Genomic DNA, 20,247 nt, shown 5'->3' with positions numbered 1-20,247 from the left:
GTTTTGGTATCAGCAATTCTCCTGCGGTACGACAGACCTATATCCCTAAAATTGAGCAAGCAGGCTGCATGCAGTGGCTGATGTCTGTAATCCTAACACTTTGAGAAGCCAAGGTGGGAGGACTGCTTGAGGCCAGGAGTTCAAGACCAGCCTGTGAACATAGTAAGACCCTGTCTCCACCAAAAAAAAAAAAAAAAAATTATTGTTTTTAATTAACAGGCCATGGTGGTGCACACCTGCAGTCCCAGCTACTTCAGAGGCAGAGGCAGGAAGATCACTTGAGCCCAGGAGTTTGACACTGCAGTGAGCTCTGGCTGCTCCACCCCACTACAGCCTCAGTGACAGCAAGACCCTCTCAAAATAAAATAATAATAAAATAAATAGAGCATGCAAAACTTATGGTGCCTATTCAAAACACGGCTTCATTTTTCCACAGCCTCTCAGTGAGACTAGGTATTTCTCTGACCTTGAAAATGTTTAGAGCAACTTCTACAACTTTGATGGTCATTTTTAGGCAATAAAAAGTTTTCCATCACTTAGCCAAAAACAAACTCAGTTTAGTAACTGATATGTCCAATCAACTGAAACAGTCAAAAACTGTTCAAGGTTAATCTTCAAGTCTCCCTGAGTTTAGACTAAGAAAGAAAAACGGACATTCTTGGCTTCTACCTATCTTCAGATAGACTGTTAGTCAAGTTTATGGTCTTTGGAGGCAGGTGGTTTGAAGAAGGACTGAGGAGAAAAAGGATCTTACTTGGCTGATGCCACTGTTTTCTCACTGAGCAGCTTCAGTGAGTTCTTTTGGAGGCTGATCACAGGCACTCTCCCCTGTATTCCTTTCCCTAGAGTGAAACAGTTTTTCTGGGTGGTCACCTGCAGCTTTCCTCTTATCCCCTGGCATATATCTCCACTTTCCTTTCTCGCGGTTCCCACCTCTCTCAAGGCAGCACCCCTGGACAAGATAAATGCAATCCCAAGGCTGGAAGAAAACCACACACACACACACACACACACACACACACACACACACACACTTCTGCCTTTGGGAAGGAGGATATAAGACCTCTAGGACAAAACAGCCCTCTCAGAATCCTCCTCCAATCTCCAAACTTCTAACTCATTTACAATGTTATGTGCAAGAGCAATTTAGGCATCATACAATGAGTTTTTGTTCAACTCTTTAATAACTCAAGTATCTCTCACATTTCCTGTTGGAATGCAGCACCTACCATCTTGGAAACTTAGCCAGAACTGAAACTAAAATAATTTAAACAGCTTATGATCCTTGCTTAAGTAAGCAAGTTTCTAATTAAATATTATTACCTGCTGGTTATGCTTTGATGTCCACATATAAGGCGTGTCAGGGTTTTTTTTGTTTGTTTTTTTAAGACGGAGTCTCGCTCTGTCACCCAGGCTGGAGTGCAGTAGTGTGATCTCGGTTCACTGCAACCTCTGCCTCCTGGGTTCAAGCGATTCTCCTGCCTCAGCCTCCCAAGTAGCTGGGGTTACAGGTGCCTGCCACCATGCTGGGTTAATTTTTGTATTTTTCGTAGAGACGGGGTTTCACCATGTTGGCCAGGCTGGTCTTGAACACCTGACCTCAGGTGATCCACCCACCTCAGCCTCCCAAAGTGCTGGGATTACAGGTCTGAGCCATTGCACCTGGCCAGTCAATATGTTTTGAAAGTTGGTTTTTTTATTGTGTTTTTAAATGAAATTTAACCTTCAGATTAAACTGTTCCATATTTTAAATTCTTTTATGTTCATAAAGTTACAATAACTGTTGGGCAATTAATTTAATCTCTCTTGATTAAATTGTTGCTTATAGGTGTTTTCCATAGGTGCCATTCTTCACTCTGTTTAGTAGCTAGTAGTCAACAGGGCTTTTGATATTATGGCAAACTATTTGGTAACCCACTTATTTAGAAATAATATAGAATATGGGATAAATTATAAAATATAGCAAGGCATTTTGGGTCAGTAGATTTTACAACTTATTTTTGTTTTCATTTGGTAAAGGGGGAAGGACTATAATATGGAAAATGCTTGAGTGTCTGAGTAGTGGAATTACAGACCCATGGGTGGATGTTAATGTCAGAGCTTCTGGACATGTGAGGCAGAGGAGGTGGTTAGCAGGCCAGGGAGGGCCACCTCCTGAGGATAGATGGCCCCAGTGCTGGCACTCATCACCATGAGCCCCATCCACTCTTGTAACTCTTTCCCTGGGTACCATGAGAGCACCATCTCATTCCCCCGAGTACCACAAAGTGGCTAGAAATCTGGAGGATTTGCAACCTCTATCTCTTGAATTCTTTGGAAATATTGGCTGCCTCGCAGTACTCACCGTTCCTCTGCTGATTGTGAACATTTGAAAAAACGAGCAAACAGAATTAAACAAACACAAAGATCATTCATCGTAAACTTTCTAATACTCACTAAATTTATCTTGATTACCTTTAGGCTTCAGCCCACAGGAAAATGTTTTTCTTCCATGATTGTTGGATGCGAATCAGTGATTCTCAAATTTTGCTACACATTAGAATCACTTGGGAGCTTTTAAAAATCCCAATGCCCAGGGCTCCTTGGGCCAATTAAAGCAGAAGCCCTAGGAATGAAGCCCAGGCATCAGCATTTTTTAAAAATCCCCAGGCAATTCCAATATAGAGCCAAATTTGAGAATTAGGGCTGCAGTGTAAGTGACTCTGGGTCATGGTGGAAATAAAGGAAGGATACATAGGGAAGTTCTTCTTTAGCTTTCACAGATGACAATCAGCTAACATTACAAGAATATGCTGCTTTCAAAAATTCAACAAAGGAAAACCAAAATTTATAAAATAATGATTTAAGGCTGAGCGCAGTAGGTCATGCCTGTAATCCCAGCGCTTTGGAAGGCTGAGGCCAGCAGATCCCTTAAGGCCACAAGTTTGACACCTGCCTGGCCAACATGGCAAAATCCCATCTCTACTAAAAATACAAAATTAGCCAGGCGTGGTGGCACACTCCTGTAATTCCAGCTACTCAGGAGGCTGAAGCAGGAGAATCACTTGAGCCTGGTAAGAGGAGGTTACAGTGAGCTGAGATGCTGCCACTGCACTCCAGCCTGGGTAACAGAGCGAGACCCTGTCTTAAAAAAAAAAAAAAAAATGGGCGGCCAGACATGGTGGCCCATGCCTGTAATCAGAGCACTTTGGGAGGCCAAGGTGGGGGGGTGGGGGGGGGGGGCAATCACGAGGTCAGGAGTTCGAGACCAGCCTGGCCAATATGGTGAAACCCCATCTCTACTAAAAATACAAAAATAGCCAGGCATGGTGGCATGCAACTGTAGTCCCAGCTACTCAGGAGGCTGAGGCAGAAGAATCACTTGAACCCAGAAGGCGGAGGTTGCAGTGAGCCAAGATCACGCCACTGCACTCCAGCCCGGGTGAGTGAGACTCCGTCAAAAAAAAAAATAATAATTTACATTAAAATATCTTCTTTTGGCCAGGCACAGTGGCTCACACCTGTAATCCTAGCACTTTGGAATGCCAAGGTGGGTGGACTGCTTGAGCCCAGGAGTTCGAGACCACCTTGGGCAACATGGCAAAATCCTGTTTCTACCAAAAAAATACAAAAATTAGCCAGGTGTGGTGGCATGTGCCTATAGTCCCAACTACTTGGGAGGCTGAGGTGGGAGGATCACGTGAGCCCAGGAGGTGAAGTCTGCACTGAGCTGTGATCATACCACTACACTGTAGCCTGGGTAACAGAGCAAGAACCTATCTCAAAAAAATAAAAAATAAAATATCTTATTTTTATGAAAGGGTTGACCAAAGATTCCTTGAAAGAGTACGTACTCCCAGTGCAAATTTTCATTAGATGTACAAAAGCAGCATATATTGTTTTAGGAAAGTGTGTATTAATATAGTCTACTGTTGTCTCAACCAAATATGTATGTCTCAAATCTGAATTTGTAATCATCCCGAAATCAGATTGCCCCCTTCTGTCTTCAATAAGTCTGTCAATAATGAATCATCCATTGTTCCCTGGTCTTGAACGCAGATGTGCTGACTTTATTTTTAAATTTTATTTGTAACTCTTATTTAATAAAGTCCTGTAACTATCTCTTTAAAATGATTCTTGTTTTCTATTTTTGGTATTACTTCCAGAAGGTCCACTTTCTTAAGAGTAGGCCCAGTTCCATTCTAAGATTATTACTACAGCCTCCTAATGTGTCTCCCTGCTGTCTATATCGGTTTTTTTTTTTAAATACCGCTCCTACCATGCTCTACTTTTCTCAACAAGTTTCAATAATTTCCCATTACGTTTTTTGTTTTTGAGACCGAATCTCACTCTGTCACCCAGGCTGGAGTGCTGTGGTGCAATCATAGCGCACTGCAGCCTCGACCTCCAGGGCTCAAACGTTTCTCTGCTTCAGCCTCCTAAGTAGCTGGGACTATACAGGTGCACACCACCATGCCTGACTAAGTATTTTTTGTAGAGACAGGGTCTCATATGTTTTCTAGGCTAGTCTTGAACTCCTACCCACAAGCAATTCTCCTGTCTCTGCCTCGTAAAGCATTGGAATTACAGGTGTGAGCCACTGGGCCCGGCCTCCAATTACATTTACAATAAAGCTTATACTCTTTAGCTTGGCCTACTAACCCTTCTGCAATTTTACCCTATAGTCCTACCTTTCACTTCTCACTTGCTATGGATGTTAGATTTACTCTAGCCACATCTATTTTTGTAAATCCTTCCTCTGAAGAATATCCTCCTTGCTGCATTCTTTCTATCCATATTTTACTCTCTTTTAGGCCTCAAATCAAATCCACTGTCCTCCAAGATGTCTGCTGGGGCCACCTCTGTCTTTGAAGGCCTATCTCTTTCAACCTGTATTAATATTGCTCTCTTTTTCTCTCTTTCTCTCTCATTATAAGCTGAATATTTATATCCTCCCAAAATTTGTGTGTTAAAATCCTAATGCTCAAGGCACTGGTATTAGGAGGTGATACCTTCAGTAGGTAATTAGGTCATAAGGGAAGAGCCCTCATGAATGGAATTAGTGCCCTTAGAAAATAGGCCAAAGGCAACTCATTCTTCCTTCCCACCATGTGAGGACACAGAGAGAAGGCACTGTCTATGAAACGAATTCTAAATCTGAGAGAAAAAAAAACACTAGTAATTCTCCTCAGCACTATCTGTAACAGAAAAAAAAAGATTTAAATTTCTACAGAATAATATTAATGATGGTATATCCACCTTTCCAATACTATGTATTCACTAAAAATATTGTTTAAAAAAGACTATGCCATACAATGGAATACCACTAAGCCAAAAAAATGAAGTATTGATTTATACTACAATGTGGTGAACCTTGAAAACACTGTGCTAACTAAAAGAAGCCAGACATAAAAGGCTACATATCATGATTCCACTTAACATGAAATGTCCAGAATAGATAAATCGGTGGTTTCCAGGAGTTGGAGAAAGAGGGAAATGGGTAGTTATTGCCAGCAGGTATGAAGTTTATTTGGGGGGCTGAAACTTCTGGAATTGGTGTTAATGGTTATACAACCTCAATACACTGAAAAACACTGAATTATATTCCTTTAAAGGGTGAATTTTATAGTATGTAAATGATATCTGAATAAATTTTTTTAACTATGCCAATATTGAAGATGTATATGACATAATACGGAGGAAAAAAGTAAGGAACAAAATTATATAAAGAGTAGCAAAAATTTCTCCAGTATAAAAGAAGTTTTTTAAAAGAACAGTATGTACTGATACACTAATAGGAAAAACACTGATAGGAAAAAAACAGAAACACTGAAGGAAAAAAAGTACTTTTTCAGGCAGTTTATACAAAGTTAGGTGAAATATCTTTATCAACGCACAGCCCTATTAATGCAAAGCTGTGTTTTGGTAGGAGTTCCTGGAACCACCCCATAAGAGTCCCTGTGACTTAGTCCCCGGGAACAAATGCCAGTTTATACTTAGAATTTATTTCCCTGGGCATCACACACAAACACTCAGTTGATAAGCTGGCTGAAAACAACTTAATAATATAGCTATTTTAACTTAGGCATCTATTCTATGAATTATAAGAACATGATTGGCTTTCACTATATATTGTTAAAGAACTGGTGATGACTTGTGCCTGGGCAGACTAGTCCCCAAGTTGCTGGCTAGTCTGAATAAGAGTCAGGAAGGACAGTCCCTGACTGGCCCCATACCAGGGAATGCCTGGTGGCCACACTGCTGGTGACCCTGAGACAACACAGTCCACATCATGTCCACACCTCTACTGTCAGTCAATGCTTCTCCATCTCTGATGAAAATGACTCCACCAAACCAACTAGGAAGTCCCAATTTCCTTCAGAGACCCACAGGCTGCCAAGAGGACCCGACCCTCTTCTTCCACAACAGCATGAGCTAAATTCTCCCTGGAGTAAAAAGAAACTGTAGCCTCCATCTCTCCTCTTTTTTTGTGCAAAAAAAAAAAATGTTCATGGCATCTTTATAAAAACTAAAGCTGGAAACAACCCAAGTGTCCATGAACAGAACATCCATGCTTCTATTCGTCCTGGAGAATAAACTGTGGTACATCTCTTCTCTTTAGCTAGCACTTCCATCTCCATTCTCCACTGGACCTCAAAAAAGGATAGCTGAGCCAATGCACTCTGGCCTGGGCAAAAGAGCAAGACTCCGTTTCAAAAAAAAAAAAAAAATGGATAGCTGAGGCACTAAAGCCTAGTTACTTTATTTGTACCTTGTGGGTTGGGATTTCTGAGGAAAGGCATACTCATGTAAGGAGAGAAAAAGAATCTGCTGCTGACTTCCATCTCTGTTACTAGAAAATGAATCCTTTATCAGAGTAATATGCCTAAACTTGCCTAAGCCACACAAGTATTGATAAAACCTAAAACTAAGAGCCACATGTTTGGAGCTTGCTGTTTTATTTTAATCGATAAAGCTTCTTCATTTTAAAAGATGATTTCCATTAAGAGAGTCTCTCAGAAGCTTCCTGGATTTGTTATGAGTTGTAAGGGCCAATGAGAAAAACATTCGAGTCAGTATTTCCAGGAATCACAAAACTGTTCACGCAGTGATGTAAGGAATTTGACAAGTGAATGTACAGCATGTGCCATGTTATTTTTATTTTTAGAGCATGTTGCGAAGTTGTTAAACCCTCAAATATGCATCAGACATATTCCCAAGCACTCATTTGCTGGGAATAAATTCATAGATTTAACTCATCTGTGCTGTTTTAAGGATCCAGGATATATGCTAAAGAACAAGAGAATGAATCTTAAATACAAAATAGAAATTTCCCTAGAAATTATTTTTTTCATGTACTATTCCTTATGTGTATTTCATCCACAATTTGCTAAGTAAACTGCTCATTGTTCAAGCCAGTAAAGATAATAGTCTTCATCAGAGGTCTCCTCTGGAGTCAGACACACCTAGATTCAAATCCCAAGTCCATCTATTTCTATATGTGTTCTTGGATAATGTTCTCAACTTTCCTGGTTCATAAAATAGGAAGTTACTTTTTTCTCTAGGGGATACGCATGTACACATTATATGTAAGAGTGTGTGTGTGTGTGATTTCTTTGGGTGTTGTATTAGTCAGAATTCTCCAGAGAAACAGAACCAAGAGGGTGGATGGATGAAAGAATAAATAGATGGATGGACAGACGAATGGATGGACGGACGGACAGACAGACAGACAGATAGTAATTTGCTCATGCAATTTTGGAGTCTAAGACCCAAGGTCTGCAGTCAGGAAGCTGGAGACCCAGCAAAGCCAGTGTATAGTTCCTGCCTGAGTCCCAAGTCCTGAGCACCAGGAGAGCCAGGTTCTCTCCAGGAGAGCCAAGGGTCAGTGTGAAAGCAGCAGGCTTTAGACCCAAGAAGAGCTAATGTTTCAGTCTGAGTCTAAAGGCCAGAAAAGACCAATGTCCTAGCTCAAAGCAGTCAGGGAGGAGTAGTTCCCTCATATTTGAGGAAGAGTCAGCCTTTTTGTTCTGCTCAAGCCTTAACTGATTGGATGAGGCCTATCCACATTAAGAAGGGCAATCTGCTTTACTCAGTCTACCAAGCTAAATGTTAATTTCATCCAAAAACACAGACACCCAAAATGTTTGACCAAACATCTGGACACCCCATGGCCCAGTCAAGTTGACAACAAACCTACTTTCAAATATTAGCTATAATCTATCTCTATCAAAAAATTATCTAAGAAGTATAAATGACCAAAAGGTTTGTGTCAGTTTGCAAGACAATAGTGTACTACTCTATGTATTTACTTATTTCTTTCTGAGAAGGAGTCTCACTCTGTTGCTCAGGCTGGAGTGCAGTGGCCTGATCTAGCTAATATTTCTAAATAGAGTATTGGAACCTACACTTCAGGGTTGCTTGCTATTGTCCATGAAGTTAGGTTTGATGGTGATCTTTCGCTTGCTGTTGGACCGCTCTTTTTTGTTTTGTTTTGTTTTAAAATGATTCTACCTCTGCCTCAGCAATGCTATTTATGAACATTTTGAAGTAGGAAGTGATGCCAGATTATAATTACGTGGGTTTATATATGTGAATTCTCTAAAATGTTGCCAGCTGATGTTATGTAAAAATGTTAAGTATAAATTGGGAGCTGAAATAATGCCCACAGAAATATTTGTTATGCACACTAACCAAAATTTTGAAAAAGGGTACAAGGTATTATTAGAATGAAGAAGATCTAGCATTCGATAGCACAACAGTGTGACTATAGGCAATAATAATTTATTGTACATTTAAAAATAACTAAAAGAGTAAAACTGGATTGTAACACAAAGGATAAATGCTTCAGGGGATGGGTACTCCACTTCCCTGATGTGATTATTACACATTGCATGCCTGTGTCAAAATATCTCATGTACCCCATAAATATGTACACCTATGTACCTACAAAAATTAAAAATTAAAAGAGTAACAAAACAGAGGAAGGAAAGAAACAGAAGACACCATCTGAAAAGGCAGAGATCCAGCATACAGAGAAGATGGGGAGTTAGACTTTCTATGTCCCTTCCTAAGTCATACGTTCACTCATGATTCAGTCATTTATCCAGTGCTTCTTTCGCATCTCCTACCATGTTCCCTGTTCTCTCGTAGGTGCTGGGAATACAGTAGTATGCAAAAGGGACAAATCTTGACTTCGTGAAGCCTATGTTTTAGCGGAGGGAGAAAAACAAGTAATTAAGTAAAATACGTAAGATGCCAGATGATGCACCAGTTTGGAAAGTAAAGGTCATTGTCAAAATGGGCATTGTGAGAAGAGTCTAATTAACTTAATGTAGTTAATAGATAACTTAAAGAGCTTAATAAGGCATTTTTAATCCTCACAAAATTCATTGTTGTACCATATCCTAGAAGCAATTCAGTGTAACAGGTATTTCCATGGATTTGAAGATACTGAATATATAATTGTCTCTTTAAATTCTCTTTCAGAGTATGTAGTGAATTTTGAGACATTTACTTTTGATTTCTGCCAGATGGTAATGTTTCAGAATATCACACTGAGGAGCTTGTTAGAACAGTAATATTAGTAAATACAAGATCACAATGGCCTCATATGCCAGCTTTGTCATGCAGTCTCTTAGGGAATTTTCAACATTTTGTCTGCTTCCTTGATTTTCTATCTGCAGCATAAGCTTATTTGAAGATAGAGAAACTGCCAAGTCACAATTATTTTCTACTGCATGTGATGGGATTTTCTTAATCTAATTTTTTCAATGAAATATGACACTGTATGAAGGATTTGTTTCAGTCATTTTCCACAAGCAGTTTGTATTTCTGACTCATAACTTTGCTCTCTATGCTTTCTCAATCATCATCCTTGGTAATTTTGTGAGATTTTAGACACCTTGGATTTATATTTGCTAAATCTTTTCAGAACTACTTCAGGTCTTCAAATAGTCACATCTTGGCCTGGAATAAAGACATAGATGTAGATACAGAGACAGGTCCAAGTATAGACAGGTACAGATATATAGATGTGAATATCTATATACACATCTATTCTTATTTATATAATTTCTATTTAGTTCTTTTTTCCTCTTTTAGCCCTATCCCTACCCCCCTTAACCTATCTCCCCACGCCCTACTCTCCTTCTATTCTCAAACTTTGTAAAGTTTACACAGGCTATTTTTGGGTTTTTTTCACCACTCCTCAATCTCACAACCTGGCTCTTATCCACATATCCGTCATGGAAATGGAAACTTATGAGTTCCTAATCACAAATCCAATGACCTTCGTTGTATGGAAGGGAGGCATGAAACATTTGATGATTTTGGCCACAGACACTGATGTGGAGAATGAGGAATCTGGGGCAAACAAGCTTAAGGGACATGGGGTGGAAGAACGGAAACTCAATGTCAGGACTTACTCAATGACAAAAGGTGAATCCAAGGCAAATCCTATGGTAATAAAAGCAGCAAGAAATCAATGAAGATAAAGTCTAAGTCGAATATTGTTTCAGCTAGCTACTGCTGCATAATATCCAAAAATTTAGTGGCTTAAAACAATGATTTTATTACTTATGACTCTGTGGGTTAGAAATTCCAGCAGGGATCAGTTGAGGTGGTTCTTCTCCACTCCACACGGTGCTGTCTGAGACCCTCAACTAGGGCTGGAGGGTCCAAGATGGTCTTGCTCATCCATCTGGGGCTTTGGTGCTGGCTGTCAACCTGGATCCATTGTTTCCACTCTGCATGGTCTCTCTCTTTACAAAGTCTCTTATTCTCTACAGAGAGATATTAGGACTGGATGCAGACTGGAGTTTAAGTCTAATGGGTAACTAGATGAGGCTTTAGCAGGTAGAGAGAAGGAAAGGAGGTTGGGTATATTTTGCCTATGGGAGAGACATGAATTGTTGTGGCCAGAGGGCACATTGTAGAAAATTGTCTGTAAAGACTGCCACCAACATGCACGTTGCCTCTCCCATTAAGAGGTAGAATCTATCTTTCTTCCCTTTGAATCTGGGCTCACTTGTGACTTGTTTTGGCCAAGAAAATGTAGCAGCAATACTCAGTGCCAGTTTGGGTCTGTCCTTTTAGATACCTGGCAGCTTCCATTTTCATTGTGTTAGGATCCAGCCAGCATGGAAGCAAGAGTTGTGCTGTTAAATAATGGATTTCCAGGAGACAGAGAGAAAGAGATCCAGCCAGCCCTCAGCCATTCCAGTCACACTTAGCCTAGGTGCCATGTGAGTGAAGCCGTCTTGAATGTCGCAGTCCCAGCTGAGCTCTCAGCTGAATGCAACAGCATGTGTGACCCCAGCTGATACCACATGGAAGGGAGATGAGATATACCCAGTGAACCCCACCTAATTCCTAACCCACAGAATTATGAACAATAAAATTGTTTTAAGCCACTGTTTTTGGATACTTTGTGACAAAGAATCAAAGTTAGATCAGTCTCTTCTTGGACTCCGGTGTCCTTCCTTATAGAATGCAATTTTAACAAGAATCTTGCCAAGTCCGTTTAGCCAGAATTCCCCATCCTCAGTACCTGATAACCTTCGATACCTGATCATTTTCCTCCCCCTCCACCGGCACCCAGGTGATGTCTGATCAGCACTGCCTGCCTTTAGCAAGAATCCTGTTAGGTCAGTTCAGCCAGAATCTTCCCTTACCCCTGATGTTTCCAGTTAGTAATTTTCCACCCACTGACCCCACCCTGCTTTTTCTAGATAGAAATGTCCACTTTTTTGTTGTTTGAGGTTGAGCACAATCTCTCTCCCCCACTGCAAGACCCCACTGTGCCATCCCTTCACCTATCAAGATATTCTGAAAACTGTCTGCCTTACTGTGCTTTACCGAGTGTCACGAATAATTTTTTTTGACATTTGTTAGGCAACAACAGATAACTTAATCAGATGTTATCACTCTAGCCAAATGAACTGGAACTCCTGACAGGGCAATCAGTCTTGGTGAGAAAATAGAGTGCTAAGCAGAGAAAATGATGCAGAAGTTTACTCGCATGGGTTTGAAGGGAATTCAAGGAAGGCTGGTAGCAGTCTTAATTTCATCCACACTGAGGAATTAACTCTCAGCTAGGATGAAGAAGGAAAATGTCTTTCTAGCGGTTTGAGTCTTTGGTGTGCCCCTGCTTGTGTGCTGTGCTAAGTGTGCTGGAATAGTCACTTCTTGTTACACAGTTCTTAGTAAGCAGCAGGCAGATTACCACGAAGCTAATGAAGCTAACGTTCCGGTCCCCTCATTTCCACAGCCCCTTTCAAAACCTTGGAAGAGGTTTTAGCAATGTGTTCACCTAAACAAATACATCCTAAAATTCTGCAAAATTTCATGTTGAGTGGCATGAAAGTTATAAGAATTTTGCAGATCCAGTTTTAAGGGGAAATTAAATTCATCATATTTTTAGTTTCTGTTCTAGAGAATATTTGTGTTTGGCAGTCACTGTCTTGTAGAAGCAATCTATTTTTAGTCATTCAGTGTTGGACTGACCTCCAGGAATCCTCCAAACACTCATCATGAAAACTCACCAGGCATTGTAACATGAAGTTGCAGGCCAGAAATAATATCTTGTTAGAGGCTTTCCTAAATTTGACAATAATCCTAAAACTGTGTATGACACTACTGATGAGTTGTAAAGCAGAGATAAACGTTTCTAAATGATTAATAAAAAACAAACTTCAATCAGCTGTGCTAAATATTAAAATCTTTCTGTTATCTCAATATTAAACTTTTTATATGAAAATGCAATCAAAGAACATATAGCCAAAAAAGAAGGAAAAATTATAGAGGTATATTAGGCTCTTAGTTTTCTTAAGATAGCTTGTTACATTCTATATTTTGTGTGTGTGTGTAACTTGTTCTTTCATCACTTTAAATATATTTATTTCCACACTAAATTTTGTTTTCTTTAAGGAGTACTACAAAATTGTTTAAACTTTAGGTCCATAAAACTTGAATTGATCCCAATGACATATATTCATTTATTTAATCCCAACTAGCAAGATGCTTTTATTAATGTCTTCATTTTAAAACTGAGAAAACTAAGGGAGGGAGATATTAAGGTCACAGAGACAGCCAGTGGTATAACCTGGATTTAAAGCCAGCAGGTTGGCTTTTGAGCCTGTGTCTTACTCATTCTCCACCCTGCTGCCCTTGAGGATAAATGAAGTCCAGCCCTTTTCCTTAAGGAATGTGCAGTACAATAGTGGACCCTAAAAATTACAGTATATCAAGATATGTGCCAGATTAGCTATACAAGGTACAGAATTAGAAAGGAGAAATTAAATTTCTAGGATAGTAGGGGAGATTTCACAAAGAGATACCTACTTGGTTACATTAAAGTTTAAATTTGAAATTATATTTAAACTCATTTAATGTACCTAAAATCACTGGCTCTAGTCACTAGGCAATGATTTCTAGTATTGAACTACTGTATATATTAACTCATCCCAGATTAAGTTGATTGAACAATAGTTTTCAAAAGCACCATAGAGATTCAAAGAATAAACTAAGGCTTTTGACAATGCTTTAACCCTCCCACCATTCCCACAAACATAACAGGAATGATGATAGAAATGAAGAGACCACAATTCAGAGGTTTATGTGCTTATCCAGGATGATACAAATCTGATGCAAAATTAATATAGGACTAGGTTTTGTTAATCCCAATGTAATTTTCCATTTGGTGTTCTATATGTCCTAACCAAAACTTGGTTTTATAGATAAAAATGATGCTTTAACAAGTCTCTCTGGTGGTTTTAGAAGTAGAAACCATAGGCAGGGCATAGTGGCTCACGACTATAATCCTAGCACTTTGGGAGGCCAAGACTGACTGATCACTTGAGCCCAGGAGTTCAAGACCAGCCCAGGAAACATGATGAAACCCTGTCCCATCAAGAAAAATTAGCCGGGCTTTGTGGCACATGCCTGTAGTTCCACCTACTCAGGAGGCTGAGGTGACAGGATCACCAGAGCCCAGGAGGTCAAGGCTGCAGTGAGCCGTGATCACACCACTACACTCCAGCCAGGGTGACAGAGCAAGACTCTGTCTCAAAAAAAAAAAGAAGAGGAGGAAATAGAAACCTTGCTTTATAGGCTAAGGAAATCACCTTAGAATGAATCTCATGCTACAGAAAACAAATCTAGATGTTTTGCTTTAAAACAAGCAGAAAATAAGCTCCATTTTTCTATAAAAAAGTGACAAGTGAAATAGAGTTAATTTGGTAAGTAACAGTATGATGGGAGAATAAACATAAATAGGATTCATTAGAAAAAAAATTACCATTTAATCGACTGTAATGGGCTCCTGTATAGTCCAAGCAGCTTAAGGCACTAGATTATTTCCTATGAAAAGATCTGAGAATAGGCAGTTCAACGAGTTGAAAATTTAATTTTTGAAATAACATTAAGCAAGGACCAAATATCCATGTTAATCAATAGCATTTAGTTATAACTGGCTCAGTGATCAGACAATAAATTGCTTTATAATACTAATTTGTTCGTGAGAAGATGGCATTAAAGTAATTGATGGAAACAAACTGCTCAAAGAAAAATTATGAAAGACTCACAAAAAACAAAGGAGAGAGAGTTCTTCCCCTAAAGAACATTATTATGGTTTTCTCTCCTGGGGGTTGCCCTTACCTCATGTATTAGTTTGTTCTCACACTGCTAATAAAGATATACCCAAGACTGGGTAATTTATAAAGGAAAGACGTTTAATTGACTCACAGTCTCACCTGCCTGGAAGGCCTCACAATCACGGCAGAAGGCAAAGGAGGAACAAAAGCACGACTTATGTGGCGGCAGGCAAAAGGGCGAGTGCAGAGGAACTCCTGTTTATAAAACCACCAGATCTCGTGAGACTTACTCACTACCACGAGAACAGTAAAAAGGAAACCACCCCCGTGATTCAATTATCTCCACCTGGCCCCAACCTTGACACGTGGGGATTATTACAATTCAAGGTGAGATTTAGGTGTGAACACAGCCAAACCGTATCACCTCAACTCCACCCAGCCAATCTTACTCATTCTTCAAGTTCCAGTTCCAAAGCTAAGACTACTAATCATTCCCTGATGTCATTCTTCTTTTCTGTGCTCCTTCAGTACTGTTGTCTTTTGTTCTCTTTAATTTGGTTTGTATTTATCACCCTCACAATACTATGTGCCTTTAGTATATAACTATGATTCAGAGCTGAAAGGAATCCTCAATATCCTTTGGTTTAATGCTTTAGTAGCAGGGTCTAGCTGAGTCCAGGCTGTAAAACAGGATTAGGGTAGGATTCAGGTAGGATTATTTGGCTGGTGGTGCTAGGAACAGAGTGAATTTTTAAAAATTGAACAATTTCAAAATTTTTATTTCTCAGTGATTAGCTTTAAATTTACATTCCTATGCACATGGAGTTATGTCAGGAAACTTGTTTGTACCACCTCTTTCTGGCAGCCTTCAGGAAATGAAGTAGCATCATGGGCAGCATGTTAATCACTGATGATGAATGTGGCCTGGGAGGAATTAGATTACAGGATTGCTGTGTACCATGTGACATGAGGGGCTCATAATAGGATTAAAGATGATAACAATATTTTTTGTTCTCTTAAATATCATAGAAATAACTGGAAACATTAATAGAAATACCGTTGGCTCTCGGTATCCATAGGTTCCACATCAGTAGATTCAACCAATCATGGATCAAAAATATTTAGGGGGAAAAAACTTCACAAAGTTCCAAAAGGCAAAATTTGAATTTGTCACACACTGAGCACTATGTTGAATCCACATGAATGAGGAGATGTGTAGGCATTATATAAGTAATCTAGAGATTATTTAAAGTATACAGGAGGATGTGTGTTGGTTATTTGCAAATACTATACCACTTTATATAAGAGGCTTGAGCATCTGTGGATTTTGGTATCTGCAGGTGGTCCTGGAGCCAGTCTCTCATGGGTATAGAGGGACAGCTATAATTTCTTTATAAATTAGTATTGACCACATAAAGAACCTCACTGACTACATATAGAACCTCATTACTCTTTTTTTTTTTTTTTTTTGAGATGGAGTCTCTGTCGCCCAGGCTGGAGCGCAGTGTCGCGATCTCGGCTCACTGCAACCTCCGCTTTCCGGGATCATGCCATTCTCCTGCCTCAGCCTCCCAAGCAGCTGGGACCACAGGCACCTGCCACCACATCTGGCTAATTTTTTGTATTGTTAGTAGAGACGGGGTTTCACCATGCTAGCCAGGATGGTCTCGATCTCCTGACCTCATGATCCGCCCGCCTCTGCCTCCCAAAGAGCTGGGATTACAGGCGTGAGCCACCGCGCCCGGCCTACTCATTTTTTTTTTTTTTTTAAGAAATCAATTCTTTTTTAATCATTCTATGTTTCCATGGGTTGCTAGGCAAGGATTTGGTTTCTGCTTTGGGTGGGAGGGTCAGGGAGGAAGATTAACGTTCTGGGGTGAGTTAATAGCCAGACAGAGAAGGGAAACGAGATGGAAACCAACTGCCAATAGCTGAAAGAGCTGTTTTTGAGCCTTTGTTGGGGGATAGATGCTGAAAGAACTAGTTTTGTGAACGACTTCGTGAGTATCTGAGAGTAAGGAGAGCAAGTTTGGTGTTGGGTTAACAAATGTCGAGCAGAACCGGCTGAGATCCTGACTGATCCTCACTCTGCCGTGGGCTCAGTGTAGTTTGGGATACTCTGAGGACTCAAGATCAACAATGAATGGCCTTGTAGCCATCATTCTCTGGAAGGGCATTGGCAAAACAAGTGGTACTAAGGTACCTTGGCAATAAGAGATTGTGGGAAACCAGATCAGACTTGAAGAGAACATTTGAGATGTCTCCCCACTCCACTACCCAGGGATATCGGAAGTAATAGGGTGCAGGGACTGCAGGGTGAGAAACCTGGGTGGAGCAAGGGCTGATAAGAGCCATCAGAATTACCTGGCCTTGTTTGTGCTGTCAGGCCAGCAAGAGCATTTGAGTTATGTTCTCATTTAACAGGTAAGGAAACAGTGGGCAAGGAACCCCAAATGACCTGCTCAGGATTTCACAGAAAGCTAATGACAGAGCTAGGACCAACTCCTCTCCTGATCTGCTGGCTGGAAGACTGTAGTATTAATATGGGGTTGCTGGATCACATAGAATAATTATCTCCTCTAGTATTGTGTATCATATAAATCAATAAGAATAAAGGCCAACAAATGTTTTGTTTTTCTACTATGAACAACAAGAAGCTATTGTTAAATTTGTTAAATTTGCTTGTTAAATTAACATAAAGCTTTATGTTTAGGAGTCAGAAAATTTTAATTAGGATGCCTGACTTTAATCGTGATGCTGATATTTAAATAAATCAACTGGCCAGGCGCAGTAGCTCACACCTGTAATCCCAGCACTTTGGGAGGTCAAGGTGGGTGGATCATTTGAGGTCAGGAGTTCAAGATTAGCTTGGCCAACATGGCGAAATCCCATCTCTACTAATGCAAAAATTAGCCTAGCGTGGTGGCACACACCTGTAGTCCCAGCTCTTCAGGAGGCTGAGGCAGGAGAATTGCTTGAACCAGGGAGGTGGTGGTTGCAGTAAGCCAAGATTCACACCACTGTACTCCAGCCTGGGTGACAGAGCAAGACTCTGTCTCAAAAAAAAAGATTCATTAAATTAAATTAATCAGCTAGTATTTATTGACTCTAATGATGCCTTACCAACACAATATCATCAAGAAAAAAATAATTTCATTACATTAATTTTTCTAATGATACCTTTTATCGTTTTAAAATAATTTCTAATACAACTTTTTTTAGAGAATTTTGTTTTTTAATTATTGATTTTAATAGCTATAATTTACTGAGTCCCTTATTAGCCAGGCTCATTGCTAAGTGCTTCAAATGCATTACCGAATTTAATCCTTGCACAACCCCATGAGGTAGGTAATGTTACTTTTTTAAATTCATAGGTAAGAAATAAATATTAGAGACTTTAAGTACATGCCTAAGGTCAGTCTCAAATAAGTGACATCGCTCAATAGACTGGGATCCAGAGCCTAGGCTCTTTACCACTATATGCTATAGCTTTACAGACTGCCCTTGGTTTGTTGTTGTTTTGTTTGTTTTTTGTTTTGTTTTTTGAGACAGAGTCTTGCTCTATCACCCAGGCTGGAGTGAGGGTTGCAATCATGGCTCACTGCAGCCTCGATGTCCCAGGCTCAAGCGATCCTCCCTCCTCAGCCTCCCAAGTAGCTGAGACTACAGGTTCGTGCCACTGTGTCCAGCCAATTTTCAAAATTTTTTTGTAGAGACAGAGTCTCACTGTGTTGCCCAGGCTGCTCTCAAACTCCTGGGCTCAAGCAATCTTCCCACCTCATCCTTCCAAAGTGCTGAGATTACAGCCATGAGCATCGCACCAGGAGTGCCCTTATTTTAAACAGAAAAATGTGAAACATTTTTTAAAATGTCAAAGTCATCGTTAAGAATATTTGTTGCTGTTCCAGGCTGTAATTCGATGACTGGGGAGACTGACTGTGTAAATCTCTATGAAAGCACATCATATCGCTTAGAATCTTGTGCCTTTGTGTTCTTCCATCTGAATTTATAATTTTTCCTTATCCTTTATCACTGTCAACCTGTCAGTTACTCCTTTCAGTTTCCACTGTGCCTCCATCTAATATCTTTCCTCAAATTGCCTTCTAGTTTCCCATCCCTTATTTATTAAGAGTTGGGAAATCAGTTGAAAAACTGGATTAGCTACACATAAGCGAAGAATAAATAGTCTCTGAAAAAGCACCAGTGCACTTTCTTATAAGTTAAATACAGTGACTTTAGTGCTTGGATTGAACAGCATCATTTTTAGCTGCTTGAAAATTTTTATTGACAAATTCCTACCATTGGATTGCACTTCAGAAGATTAGGTGATTTTTACCTAAGAAAAGTACTGTCATATGGACAGAATGCCCTGTACACAGAAGATGAGCCTGGCTGCTAAACACTATGAGAATTCTAGGTTAGAAAGCTGAGCTATACAAATACACACTGTGGTGTAACTTTAGATTATTTAAATATCTAAAAATAAGGAAAGGTTAAATAAATTATGGCACATCCTCAAAACGGATATCCACATACCCATTTTTGGATATCTATAGCATAAAACACTTTACAAAGCATTAGTTAAAACATGAGAAACTATTTTTGTTATCAAATGAAGTTTAAAAACAGGATTTTGGCCAGGCGCAGTGGCTCGTGCCTGTAATCCCAACACTTTGGGAGGCAGCGGGGGGGGGGGGGGGGCGAATCGCCTGAGGTTGGCAGTTCAAGACCAGCCTGACCAACATGGAGAAACTCCATCTCTACTAAATATATACTAAATTATATAGATTTAGTATACTAAATCTATATAAATATAGACATGTATATATACATTTAGTATGTATGTATGTATGTGTATATGTGTATATTTAGTCTGTATGTATTATGTATGTATATATATATTTAGTATGTATATATATAATTAGCTGGGCGTGGTGGTGCATGCCTGTAATCCCAGCTACTGAGGAGGCTGAGGCAGGAGAACCGCTTGAACCCAGAAGGCAGAGGTTGTGGTGAGCCGAGATCGCGCCATTGCACTCCAGCCTTGGCAACAACAGTGAAACTCTGTCTCAAAAAATAAATAAACAAACAAACATAGGATTTAAAATAGTGTATGACAATAACAGCTAACCTTCTCTGAACACCTGCTACATGTAGAGCATTTTTGTCGTAAGTCCAACAAAAATATGCATACTCAATTGCTTATGGTTTGCAGTTATAAACTTCTAAGATGGCTTGTTCACCCTGACACCATAGGAGTCAAAGGCAGGTCCACTAAGTCTAAGGCCAAAGAGGTGAGGAAAGCTGTCACAGGGAAAAAAAATAGAATGAACAGGTGTAAGTTGTTCCCATAAATCTTCTGTCCTTGAATAACTTTTATTCCCTATCCCATCCCATGCCATTCTCTAATGCCAGCCAAGTCCGGGTGCAGTGTGGCTCACGCCTGTAATCCCAGCACTTTGGGAGACCAAGGTGGGCGAATCACCTGAGGTCACCAGCCTGGTCAATGCGGTGAAACCCCATCTCTACCGAAAATACAAAATTAGCTGAACGTGGTGGCGGGCGCCTGTAATCCCAGCTACTCAGGAGGCTCAGGCAGGAGAATCGCTTGAACCCAGGAGACAGAGGTTGCAGTGAGCCGAGATTGCGACATTGCACTCCAGTCCGGGTGACA

At 40.0% G+C, this 20,247-nt stretch overlaps 1 protein-coding gene across 3 annotated transcripts in view; it reads right to left on the bottom strand.

The window, feature by feature from the left end:
* Window positions 1-14,812, bottom strand: part of LOC129466899 (LINE-1 retrotransposable element ORF2 protein) — a 258,698-nt gene extending 243,886 nt beyond the window's left edge. For 2 of the 3 annotated variants that reach the window (XR_010116608.1, XM_063621306.1), the window contains exon 1: window positions 14,733-14,812. The gene's annotated coding sequence lies outside the window, so the exon portion shown is untranslated. Of the gene's footprint in view, window positions 1-14,278; window positions 14,353-14,732 lie in introns of all 3 variants that reach the window. The other variant, XM_063621307.1, reaches the window with a different exon arrangement.
* Window positions 14,813-20,247: the final 5,435 nt, after the last annotated feature.

Source organism: Symphalangus syndactylus, chromosome 17 (assembly GCF_028878055.3).
Source record: "Symphalangus syndactylus isolate Jambi chromosome 17, NHGRI_mSymSyn1-v2.1_pri, whole genome shotgun sequence".
NCBI lineage: Eukaryota > Metazoa > Chordata > Mammalia > Primates > Hylobatidae > Symphalangus > Symphalangus syndactylus.
This window is presented reverse-complemented; position numbering and strand designations above follow the sequence as displayed.